The following is an 11,005-nucleotide window of genomic DNA, read 5'->3' as shown; positions in this document are numbered from 1 at the left end:
AACAATGAAAATTTTTTTTAAATCGGACCAGTAGTTCCTGAGATTAGCGCGTTCAAATAAGGCCTTTCAAATAATTTTCCTCCGTTTTTTCCACACTTTCCTCTATTTCTTCGTTCCTATAAGTCAAAGTGCAATAAAATATAATCTATAGCCTTCCTCGATAAATGGGCTATTTAACACTGAAAGAATTTTTCAAATCGGACCAGTAGTTCCTCAGATTAGCGCGTTCAAACAAACAAACAAACTCTTCCCAATTATAATATTAGTATAGATAAGCGTGTCTGTCTGTTACTTCTTGACCTTTAAAACACTTTAGTAATCTAGTTAAGTATAGTTGTATATAAGTTAGTATTTTGAATCTCGGTAAAGGATCCTTTTTAATGATTCCGTACCCAAGGGCTAAAACTTATTACTTAGACATCGATGTCTATCCGTCTGTCTGTCTGTCTCCAGGCCGTATCTCAAGAACCGCTATAGCTAGACTTCTGAAATTTTCACAGTTTGTGTATATTTGTTGCCGCTATACCAACAAATAGTAAAACAAAATAATATTAATATTTAAGGGGGGCATCCATACAACAAACATGATTACTTGGGCCTTTTTTGCTCGATATCAATAATGGCAACTGGTAGGAACTTGAAATTTTCACAAAATCCATAATTATATGTATACGTACATAATAAATAATAAAATTAAAATAAAATAAGGGCGGCTCCCATAGAAAAATTACAATTTTGGACAATTTTTGCTCAATAAGTTATAAGTTATATAACACTTGGCTGATTATTTTTTATAATGTAATATCATTGGTAAAGGATTATAAGTGTGACAAAAACAAAATATTACATTGAAATTAATAAGAAAAATAAATTGTAATATTATGTTTTAGGTATGTAAATAGGGATTTTATCTATTTTACAACTGAACTATGAAACATCTCGTAAAAATTAAACTAATTTATTTTACGACTTTTATCGAATTCCATTTTATTTTCAACCATTTTCAACCCATATGGCCAACAACAATATGTCACGAAATAGCATTTCAAACTGGCAATCGTCCAAAGTTGTCGTCACTACGTGATAAATTTGAAACCTTTTTACAGCATTAAAGCGAACGTGTTTTTCCAAATCCCCTAGTTTGTAAGAGCATAAGGCGATGAAAGATTGTAGGACGGCATCTGTATTTATCTTACTTCTACGTTTCAATAAACTGATCCTTAAGCAGTTGGCATAAAGGTTCTATCGCAGGCAATATAGCTCGGAATGTATAGGTGCGACTCCACACGTATCTTCACCATAAATTTTCTGAGATCTGCTACATTGTACAACAGCTTTATATAGTGTGATTTGTTTCTATAATAAACTTTACGCTTTAATGGCGCCACGTTTGCGCAACGACGGTATAATATACGACGGTGTAATATTATATCGGTATAAACTATCCCACTCGAGAAAAAAAGCGAGAAAAATTGAGCACATAATCGTATGAGCTCAATTTTTCTCGCTAAACTTTATTATTTATTAATTTAATTAAGGATTATTAAGGATTAAGACTAAATTTAGCCTTTGTCCATTCGCAAAAAAAAAAGACTGAAAGGAATCCATATTTTAATATCAAACACAGTTCTTACTTTATTCAAATTTCCAACGCAAAAGATTACGTTCTATCTAAATCTAATTTCGAGGTAAAGAACCTCAAAATTAGATCGAGGTAAAGAACGTCAAAATAAGATCCAGGTAAAGAACCTCAAAATTAGATTTAGTAGCAATTAAGGAAAAAACTAGACAAGTATACGAAAAGTTGTTCAGAACATATTGGATTCAAAATTCACGGCCTGAAGCATGGCCCTTACTACTAACACAATCGAGAATCGGCTCAATTCGATCTCGAAAGCTTTTGTTACACCCGAGATCTATACAGCGCACCATCATAAGCTAGGCCATAGGAGTTTGATTTCCAATAGAACATTCAAAATATTTTATCTCTGAAAAGATTAATGGTTCTAGTGATCCTAGTGTTAACCAATTTTCGTTTGCCTAACATCCGTTATTTTCTCAAGATTCACTTCGCTCGACTCAACCTCAACATCGAAAACAAAACGTCTAAAAGAATTTCCTTACCTGACGCAAAGAAAGAACTGTCAAACGATGACGTGTTTTTGATAAAATAACAATATAATTTTAGAGGCAGTTGAGTCGAGTAAAGGAAATTGAGTATATAAACGATCGATCTCAACGGCTTTTCCCACTCCTGTCTGACTATACTAGCGCACGATCATGTTCGACTCTATTTGAAACTAATCAGACTCGTAAATCAAAATCGTATCAGTTTCGAAAGTAAGACTGGAGATTAGACTCGATATATCGAAATCGATTTCGGAATATGGCCCCGGTCTCAAAACAGATCACCCTTGAACTAAAATCGGATCGTATTTTCCGTTCCTCGCATATTTAAATCAATGGGAATATTCTCAAAGGGGCTCCCGCGGAGTTCTTTTATATTTTGTATGCTCGAATTTTCCAAGAACTGGTGGAAAATTTTCTAGCTCAAAAATTTTGTATGCTTCTTTAGCATCTAAATTTGAAAAGCGTAAAATGGGAGAAAATAAAAAGAAATTATGTGTAAATAATATATTTTTCTTAACTTTGCATGTAGTAAGAACTAGTATTTCAACGTAATAATATTATAATATTCTTTTGCTTTTTCAGTTGCTTTGTGGTTTCAAAACAAAATAATGTGCTTTTACAATAAATGATATTATGGACATACGCCTATATAGCAGCAAAAATGAGTTGTAACTTGAAAGAGGAACTTAATTTTTAAGGCTCAAACATTTTTAATCTTAAAGGGACCGTGCGCAATTATTAAGGTCTTACGAACTGATGTCGCCTATCCGAAACTTTGAATTGATGATTCACTAAACATTTTCCTGTCCCCTATTAAGTTCCTGTACGTTCCTCTATACAAAGAAATAAGAATAAACGTTGCCTACTTACAATTTTGACATGTGCTGTCTATAGTTCCCGCACGTTCCCTATAATTGTCGTCTGACATTATTTATTATTATAATTCATAATTTAAAAAACACATTAAAGCACGCAAAGAGAAAATATAAATTCAATGTACGCCATCTTCATATTATTATGATTGAGAGTTATTATTTTCCGCCGGAAAACGGGATGACAGACGTGAGGAAAATGAAAATGCGTAACATAAACAAGCTGGTAATAACAACATATTTGTCTAGCTTGCAATTGAAGTCTGAGCCGGATGTAACTGATTTTGATGAAATTATTAGTGTGTGTAATGTGTTTGTGTGAAAATGGATTCGTATCAAAATTTGGTCACAATATTTTTCCTGATTGTAGGAGCTTATTTAAAACAGCTTTAGTAAGACGTGTGCACAGGACAACGTTGTCGGGTCTGCTAGACATAATATTATTGGAATTGAAGTTCATATTGTCGATTATATAGTACTGACGTGGGAGAGCCATGCTTCGGCACGAATGGGCCGGCTCGACCGGAGAAATACCACGTCCGTGAGGACGTGGTATGGTTCAGTGATGAAAACCGGCGTGAAACAGCGCTTCCGCTGTATTTCGCCGAGTGAGTGAGTTTACCGGAGGCCCAATCCCCTACCCTTTTCCCTTCCCTACCCTCCCCTATTTCCTTCCGTACCCTCCCCTATTCCCTTCCGTACCCTCCCCTTATCCCTTCCCTACCCTCCCCAATTACCCCTTAAAAGGCCGGCAACGCACCTGCAGCTCTTCTGATGCTGCCAGTGTCCATGGGCGACGGAAGTTGCTTTCGATCAGGTGACCCGTTTGCTCGTTTGACCCCTTATTTTATAAAAAAAAAATCTGTATCGAATGTTAGCGTGTCCAACTTTTAGTTTAAAGAGGAAATATCCAATATATCGGAGGTGATATAAATTGGATTTTATTAAGGTGGAGCAAACAGCTCAGTACAAATTTGTTCTCGTAAGGCTTTGCACTAACCTAGCGTCAGATGACGCATTTTCTTAGACTTCTTACAATGTTCTTACAAATTTAAAAAATTTGTTATCCAAAAGAAAAGACAAACTAAGAATTACATAGGTATAGGAAATTAAAATAGTTCAAATCGCATTTCTACTTGCAAATAATGTGCACATGCTTATTATTTAAGAGGACCGCAAATAATATACAGTGTGTAACAAAAATAAGTGATAATACTTTAGGGTGTGTACGTGTTCCTTGTAGAGAGTTCAATTTTTTCGTCTTTCATCGCTGCTACTTTCACAGTAAACTCTCTACAAGGAACACGTACACACCCTAAAGTATTATCACTTATTTTTGTTACACCCTGTATAAAGAATGATCTTTATTCGTAAACTTTGAAAATAAATAAAATTATTATCCCTTTTGATATTCAATTAGGACATTATGACGTATTTACCTTATAAAGATTTTGTTTTTATTCATTTGATTTAATTCCCATTAAATTACTTATTGATTCAAAAGAATTAAGATATTCTGGATCTTAGAGCCTAGAAACTGGTTACACTTTGGAAGTGTCAGTAGGAAAGGAAAAGGCGAAACAGCACAACAGCAGCAGGCCTACGTTTCCGCCGCGCTGAAGAAAGAGAGAAAATTACTTCGGTGAACTCTTTTTAACGAATTTTCAGTCAAGCCACGTATTTTCATCCGATTTTTTTAATTGGGACAAACGAGCAAACGAGTCGCACGATGGAAAGCAACTAACGTCATCTGGATGCTCACAACATCAGAAGAGCAAAGGAATTGCCCAAAATTAAAATTTTTTCATCCATCACTTCAAAATTAAAAAAAGGGTGTGAAATCTACTCTGAAAATCGCTACGTGCATTCGCAGCCTTATCAGATCAGCACACAAGTTGATGCATTGCAATGTGTGGTCGAGAGACTGCAGGAATAAATTGAACACGTCTATACATTTTAATGCCTTTTGAATACGAATATGCGTCAAAATGTAAAGGAACTATGGTGACAGAACCATCATATTTTAGTTCTATTATTATTGAAGGAAAACCTTCTTTAGTATAATAATTGTTTTGTACTTTTTTAACCCTATCTGTTCGAAAATTTATAAGACATAGGGACTTAGAAGTACCATCTATAAGTAGAGGACCAGCCAGGCCAGGAGTAGCTGGAGAGGACGTTATAATTATCCACATTTCTCTTATTACACCGCTGCTAATACTCCTGCTTTCGTTTTTAATTCTCATTTGTTTCAAAACCCATTGATTTTTTCACAAAATGTACGCTTTTGCGCCACAGATGATCTTTGTCTCAAAAATACTTTTTTGAGACAAAAAAGAGAACACCTCATATTATAGTTGTAGCGTAAAGAGATTTTTTTCTAGAGATACCTCTTTCTGGCCCAATCGGTAAACTTACCACCTACGTACTCGCATGTGTAGGTGGTAAACAATTTTCAACGTATCAATCAATCAAGATTGCAGATTGATCACGTAATAGTGCGGCGCGGGCCCGTTTGACCCCAATAGCGGCTAATTTAATAACAGATACCTTGTTAGCTCGTGAGCCGGCCTTTAAGAAGATTGTAGGGTTAATATCCAATGCAAGTTTTATAGTATAAATTGATACGTAGGTAAATTGCGGACTTACAAAACTTGCTATTCTTGTTTTACATATTCAACAGATTTTCATTCAAGTTTTTTGGCATTTCAAGTATAGTTTAGTGCTTCGATTAGCCGGTTGTGGAATTAACATAATTTCTTTAAAATTATGTTAATTCCACAACCAAATTAATTTCACAACTTAATAAAAACATTTAATTAGACTTAAGTCGAATCCAATATTTTTTTATTAAGTTTTAAAACATAATAAACAAAAAAAAATATTAAATAATACAATTTCGCAACGATTTCGACACAAACTAGTATTGGCGTGTGGCCAAAATCAGAATTAGCGCCGCCATATTGTAAAATGTCCCCTAAGAGACAGCTGTTTCATATGTCGGTGTCATTTTGCTTGTGGTCGAATTATGAATTATCGCTGGTGTCATTTTAACTAGCAGCTATTTGCATCGACGCCTACGTGACAATATTATCCACGTGCCAAAACATCCTTTTAGATCTATAATTAGAAGCAAAATGTTTTCAAACAATTTCTCTCAATTATATAATAGAAGAGGACGGAAACCTTCAGGCAACAGCTCGTCCATGGGCGACGGTAGATTCTTTCCATTAGGTAACTCGTTTGCTCGTTTGCCCCCTTATTTTCTAAAAAAGGAAGGTACTGTGTTTACATTTTTTAGGTCTCTTTCCGCACGGTAAAATTCGGAGATCGTTGATAGCCAGTAATACTTTATTTGTAGATTGTTGTTCAAATGGTACAGATGCGTTCACTCGCTGTTCTAGTTAGACCATAAAGTTTTTCGTAGCCTATATATTTTCTTCAGTTATAAAGATAATAATAAAGGAAGCCCAAAAAAGGTTAAGTGGTAATAAATCAATAAAAGTCAATATTTGTTTGTTCCGCCTGAAGTAACGCCCACCATGCGATTCCGGGAAAACTTTGTTTTTGTTATCCTCGCACTCAAAGAAGACAGTCGAAAACTTTTACGTAATATCCGAAAACTACGAGATCTTATTTGGCTTTATTTGTGCATAATGAAAGATGCTCCACTAACATTTTATAACATAAGGACAATAACTCATTTTTAGGGTTCCGTACCCAAAGGGTAAAAACGGGACCCTATTACTAAGACTCCGTTGTCTGTCCGTCTGTCTGTCTGTCGCCAGGCTATAACTCAAGAACCGCTATAGCTAGACATCTGAAGTTTTCACAGATTGTGCATATATTTATATTATTATTATATTGCCGCTATAATAACAAATACTAAAAACAAAATAATATTAATATTTAATGGGGCTCCCATACAAAAACGTGATTTTTTTGGCCTTTTTTGCTCGATATCTATAATGGTAATATTTATTTATTTTATTTATTTATTTATTTCATAACATGTAAAATTACAATTCTGACAAAATATTGTCTTTAACCCGTAGCCGAGTTGTGTAGACAATATAGAGGTTCTCTTGTTTTAAAGATAACAGAGCCACAAAAGGAAGACAAACATTATACTACTTACTAACATAATATTTAACGATATTCAGTATAAACTAAATTGTAAAATGACATACAATAGAACAATTAGAAACAACATAGGTAATATTCACTAAGCGATCCATCGTACAGTCAACTCCGCGCTCACGCCACAGCGCGCAGCGCGGCAGATAATAGGTAGGCACTTGAAATTTTCACAAAGGCCTAAAATATATTATATGTACTTTAATAATTAATAATAATATTTAAATAAAATAAAAATGTAATGTCCTATACAAAAAACACAATTTTTGGCCAATTTTTGCTGTATAAAGGTACGGAACCCTTCGTGCGCGAGTCCGACTCGCACTGAGCCGATTATTTCCTTACAATTTTATTAAACCTTGTAACTTTCCTACTTCATCATGCGGCTAAAATATCAGGTTACAGATAAAATCTACATTTTTTGATTTCAAATCATTTTTCCGGCCCTTAAGCCTCCATTTATGCAACAAAAAGGCAATTTTTAAATGTTACTTACCTTATCTTCTTCCACTTACGTCTTAAATAATCAGGCTGGATCGACTGGTTTAAGGCCCTGTGTTCCCAAAACGGACGATTTTCAAGATTTAAAAGTGACAGTAGACACAAAAATATAGTAGTTTAAATTCTGAAAAAAATATAGCAGGCGCAAAGGTTCGGCTGGTACGCTTTCAGTCACACACTTTGCGCCTGCTATTTTATAGTTTTTTGATCGACGTTTTTTTATACATCAATTAAATCGAGTCAAAAGAACGAATCGCCCTAGATATATTCTTTGTCTTTATTCAGTGCAAAAATTATCTGAAAATTCCAAATAATTTGGACATAGTATTTTATTTATTTATTTCTTTATTAGACTCGCCAACAGCAAAACACAGAAATACATTTAGACTTAAAACTTAAACTAAAACATGCACTTATGTGTAAGCCAATTATAGGCGTGTACGGCATTCATTAAGAACAGTAGATATATTATTTCTTAAATGTAATAATGATTACTTGATATGAGTTTTAATTTTCGAAAGCAGAAGTTTGAGTATTATAATTGGTTAATTTGGTTTTTAAACTCTTACAGGAATCGTTAAAAATGTTACTTATAACTTATAGTATGGAAAATTCGTTAAAAAAAGAGGTAAGTTTGGGATTTTTTTCTATCGAGTGAAGTTCATGATATTGTGTAATGGAATATAAATTCCACTGTGTTAGATCCTTAACTAACACATTTTTTTTCAGAATTTAAATTGCTATATTTTTGTGTCTACTGTCACTTTTAAATCTTGAGAATCGTCCGTTTTTGGGAATACAGGGCCTTAATACAAGGGTCTCACAGAAAACCGACACGTATAACGATTATTTTGTGTTTGATTTATCGAGTGAGTGTGGTAACCTAAATTGCAATATTTTCATTTTGCATTAAATTTTATCTCGTAATATAATAATCTATTACAATATAATGTTTTTAAAGTAGAAAATACTAAAAAGGAGTCAATTAATTTAAAAGAAATAGGCAATAGTAGGGATTGGTTTACATTAAAACATGATGAGTCATACATATAAATCTAGTGTTTATTTTATAAATCCTAAAACTATTTTACTTTTATTGATATGGATAGTGGACATAAACAATGTAACATAGCTATGACAGAGGTGATTTGGTAGCCGCTCTGTTTACAGGCTCAGGTACAGGAACTCTGAGAACTGCTAGCATCTAATTGTTTCGACGCCCACTACGACGAGAATATTGATTATGGCGTCAGGCTGATTGAAAAGTTAATAAACTAATTATTACATTGCAGCAATTCACCTCGTCGTGTTGCAGTATAAACTGAGCTCGCCCACATATTTTATTTATCGTTATATTTTATAGAATCGCCAATAAAAATGTATGGAAATGACTTAAGCGTTCGATAGTACTAAGTCGACATTCGACTCATGACTCATGACTTTTCAATTGCATACATTTTGATTGGCGATTCTATAAAGAAACGATAAAGAAAATATATTGGCTAGGCTCTGATCTTCCTTGACTTTCCCCTTCTACAGCTAGAAAAAAGTTATTTTTCCCAACCTTTCGTCACGGAGTTGTGACACGCTAAATAGATATAGGCCAATCTATATCAACATAAAAAATTAAACATTACAAACGCGATTGTAATCACGATTTTGTTATATATGTTGTTAGGTCCCATAAGAGTAGTACATATTTCAGTTTGATATAAAATCTACCTTAATGAAGAGTTTAATAAAGATAACTAAATTTGCTACAATTTTAGCGAAACTTGAACACGCTGTGTCTTTTGGTTGCGAAGATACAGCAAGTCAAAGATGGGCAATTCTCCCGCAGTGCTAGGAAAACTGTGAAATTACAGAATTTCCGATGTAACAGCTCTTGTTTCAGTTGCCTTTTGTCTTATGTGTACTTTCAGAAAGGCAGTAGATGTGGATCAGACTGCATCCAATACCCAGAAAATTCGTTCACTTGTGTAGAAATGCAGATTCCACGTGGGATGGTGTTATTTCTGTCTGCATGCCATCAGCGGGTGTGACACTCCCTCTGCTCTTTTCTGGCAAGGCAAGATAAAGTGGTGCAACATCTCCAAAAAAAAAAAAACCCCGACTGGATAATCTCGCCAACACTTTCCTTGACTCAAACTCCAACAAGAAAGACGTAGGAAATGCTGGCGAGAAGATCTCCGTAACCTCTACGGAGGAGATGAGGGGACACTGAATACTTTGCGATAGCATTTGTGAAATCAGTAGTAACGGTCGAAGTGAACCTTGCTCGCCTCTCCCCAATTACAGATGCTGCAAAATATATTCGTGGAGAACTTACCACCAACTACAAAAATGGTTAGGGGTTGAAAAGAACCCGTGTGATTGGGGATGGAAGACCAGCGAACAAGGTCTAATGCCTGTCACAATGTGCGCAGAGCCCGCTACTCAGACCCTGCTTAAAATGATGGCTTGCAAATGCAAGAAAGGTTGCTTAGGTTCGTGCACTCGCAGAAATGCCGGGCTCAAGCGTTCTATCTTTTTTTTTTTATGAAATAAGGGGGCAAATGAGCAAACGGGTCACCTGATGGAAAGCAACTTCCGTCGCCCATGGACACTCGCAGCAACAGAAGAGCTGCAGGGGCGTTGCCGGCCTTTTAAGAGGGAATAGGGTAATAGGGGAGGGTAGGGATGGGAAGGGAAGGGAATAGGGGAGGGTAGGGAAGGGAATAGGTTTGGGGATTGGGCCTCCGGTAAACTCACTCACTCGGCGAAACACAGCGCAAGCGCTGTTTCACGCCGGTTTTCTGTGAGAACGTGTTATTTCTCTGGTCGATCCGGCCCATTCGTGCAGAAGCATGGCTCTCCCACGTATAATGCAGGTATAATCTTATGTTCCTTTTGCCACGGTCGAATTTGCAACAACGCCATCCCTATAGTTCTGGATGCTGAGGACGAGGATAAGGACAATCCAACACCATAATATGCCAACTCGCCTCCACCTCCAGAAAACACGGCCAATTGCGAGATGGACTCGCGCACGAAGGGTTCCGTACCATCATTTATAAAAATGGCAAAAAAGTCATATCTGTTGTCCGACTCGCACTTGGCCAGTTTTTTGTATTTGTTGTTATAGTGGCAATAGACATACATCATCTGTGAAAATTTAAACTATCTAACTAGCACGGTTCATGAGAAACAGCCACCGAAACATTATCTACAAAAACCAGCAAAAAAATCACGTTTTTTGTATGATAGCCCCCCTTAATATTTATTTTATTCTGGTTTTTACTATTTTTTTATTATAGCGGCAACAGAAATACATCACCTGTGAAAATTTCAACTCTCTAGCTATCACGGTTCATGAGATAAAGACG

This window comes from Aricia agestis, chromosome 8 (genome assembly GCF_905147365.1).
Source record: "Aricia agestis chromosome 8, ilAriAges1.1, whole genome shotgun sequence".
NCBI classification, from domain to species: Eukaryota; Metazoa; Arthropoda; class Insecta; order Lepidoptera; family Lycaenidae; genus Aricia; species Aricia agestis.
Note: the sequence above shows the minus strand (reverse complement) of the source record.